Source organism: Galeopterus variegatus, unplaced genomic scaffold, assembly GCF_000696425.1.
Source record: "Galeopterus variegatus unplaced genomic scaffold, G_variegatus-3.0.2 Scaffold1196, whole genome shotgun sequence".
Lineage (NCBI taxonomy): Eukaryota > Metazoa > Chordata > Mammalia > Dermoptera > Cynocephalidae > Galeopterus > Galeopterus variegatus.
Window position 1 is genome coordinate 47,308 of NW_007727307.1, and position 3,131 is coordinate 50,438.

Genomic DNA, 3,131 nt, shown 5'->3' on the forward strand with positions numbered 1-3,131 from the left:
GGTCCCGGTACGGTCGGGGGGCGACACTGAGGGTTGCGATCCGTTGCCGGACACGAAAAAAGACAAAAAGGAAAAAAAAAAAAAAAAAGTCTCAAAATACATTTGGAAGGCCATTGTTTCTACCTAATCTTTTGTCATTCAAACAACAAAAGCTATTATTTCCTAATAGTAATAGTGTTGGACCAAGGTGAATTCCAGACACCATAACTGAGTTCAAGAAATATGTGCCTTATAGAGTTAGCCCAAATGGGTTGGTTTGCTTAATGCTAATATGATTTTAAAAGATTCCTCCCAAGGTAACAGGGCACTCACAGTGATCCTCATTAGTGCTATCTGAGATTGTGCCAAAGCAACAATGAAGCAGCAATAATTCTTCTCTGACTACTGGAGTATCATGTAGGGCATTTTTACCTGCATGTATTACTGAAGCAGAGAGAGCCTGGTAATAAAAACTGGGTGAAGATAATATTCATCAAGGAAGGAAGGTTTTGTTGTTGTTGTTTTGATTTGGTTTTTGTTGCTCTTTGTTTTTATATTTTGAAAAGTTAGAGCACATTAAGTACTTCCTATAATATATTTCATAGTAGTGAAGAACTTATTTTATTGTACAATAATGTTATTGTCACATAATCTCATGTAAAAATAAAAAAATAGTAGATATTTAAATATTTCATTGACAGCTGAGAAAACTGAGAAGCAAAGATAAGTAAATTTTCCCAAAATGATATAAATAATTAGTAGCAGAAATTTTTATTTTTTTATATTATACATAATATACTTTTATGTAGTATATATTATGTAATGCATAATGTGTAATATACAATATACAATATATCATATATTAGATAATATGTATATACATGCACATTTATAATCTTAGAAATTTTGTAAAATATTTTTTAAAGGACAGGGTTATCATTATTATGTGGTTCAATTTTACTTTTTATTCAGTTTTCTTTAAGAAACTAGTTATATACCACAGTGATAAAGGGTGGATTTAGGCCACATTAGTTCATGTCTTTATAAAAGAAAACTATGACTAAATTATTGCTCTTAAAACTACACACGTTGGGCCGACCCCATGGCTCACTTGGGAGAGTGCGGCGCTGGGAGCGCAGCAGCATTGGGAGTGCCGAGGCCGCGGGTTCGGATCCTACATAGGGATGGCTGGTGCTCTCACTGGCTGATGCGGTGCAGGCGACACCAAGCCAAGGGTTGCGATCCCCTTACTGGTCACAAAAACAAACAAACAAAAACTCCAAAAACAAACAAACAACCCCCCCAAAACTACACACGTTATTACTCTCTAAAACCTCGGTGCCCCAACTTCAGTAAGTTTTAGAGTCACTTGAGATCTTGTTAAGATTACTGTGCTCTTCCCTAGAATTTCTGATTCAATTGTTTGGGGTGGGGCTTGAGAATTTGCATTGATAGTAAGTTACCAGATGACTAACTGGCCTGCTCTGGCGACCACACTTTTTGAATAACTACATGACATATGTGACAACATCAGCTCATCATCTAAAGTTTCCTTCAGTGGCTCATGTAGATGACATGTTCTTATGTCATGTGTTATTTATGCTTTTAATCTCAGCACCTAGCAAACATGTTGAAGATGATAGATACTGAATAACTTGTTAACAAATAAGGTACCTATTCTATGCCCTCACATCATCATATCATTTAAAAAGTACAGCAAACCCTTGAATAACATGGGTTTGAACTTTGTGGGTCCATTTATAGCAGATTTTTTTCAATAAATATATTGGGAGAGAGGCGCCCTGCCAGAGAGGCCCACGATCCACAGAGACCACACGCCCCGCAGCGAAGGCACGCATCCAAGCAGGTATGCCTCACCACCACTGGACCCCATCCCCAGCCCAGCCAATTGCCCACCAACCAGAGAGGTGCCTTGCCCAAGAGGCCCAAGTCCCACAGAGACCACATGCCCTGTGGTGCCAGTGCATGACCAAGCGGGTAGGCGTTGCCGCTGCCAGACCCCATCCCCAGCCTGGCTCAATGGGCACCGACCAGAATGACTCCCTGTGGGAGGGGCCCATGATCCACAGAGACCATGTGCCCCATGGCACCAGCACTCATCCGAGCAGGTAAGCTGCACTGCTGCCAACCTCATCCCCAGCCCAGCCAAGTGTGCGCCAACCAGAGAGGCACCCACTGGAGAGGCCTGAGATCCGTGGAGACCACGTGCCCCGTGTGCCAGTGCATGACCAAGCAGGCAGGCTTCGCCACCACCAGATCCCATCCCGAGCCCAGCCAAGTGCCTGCCAGCCAGAGAGGTGCCTCCTGGAGAGGCCCAAGACCCAAGGCAACCATGTGTCTGAGGTGCCAGTGAGCAACCAAGCAGACACTGAGGCAGCCATGCCAAATTGGCAGCCCCAGAAGGATCCTAGCCATATGATAGTGTCAAACCAGTGGACCATGAAATCCCTTGCCACAATGACTAAACATCAAAGGAAAGATACCAGAAATATGAAAAATCAAGAAAGTGCACCACCAAAGGGTAATAACTCTCAAGCTCTAGATCCTATAGAACAAGAAGCCCTTGAAATGTCTGACAAGGAATTTCAAGTGATAATTCTAAGGAAACTAAATGAGATACAAAAAAACTCAGCTAGACAACGCGATAAAACGAGGAAATGTATACGGGACCTGAAAGAACAAATGTACAAGGACAGCAATGCCCTGAAAAAGAATGTAGCAGAGCTTGCCGAGCTGAAGAATTCATTCAATGAAATAAAAAACACAACAGAGAGTATAACCAGCAGGCTTGCAGAAGCAGAAGAGAGAAGTTCTGACCTTGAAGATGGGCTGTTAGAAATAACACAGGTAAACAAACAAACAAAAAAGAATTAAAAACATTGAAGAAAATCAAAAAGAGATATCTAAAAGGAAAAGTATACAGGACCTGAAAGAACAAATGTACAAGGAAATCAATGCCCTGAAAAAGAATGTAGCAGAGCTTCCTGCACTGAAGAATTCATTCAGCAAAACAAAAAACACAATAGAGAGTTTAACCAGCAGGGTGGCAGAAGTAGAAGAGAGAACTTCTGACCTTGAAGATGGGCTGTTTGAAATAACACATGCAGACAAGAGAGAGAGAGAGAGAGAGA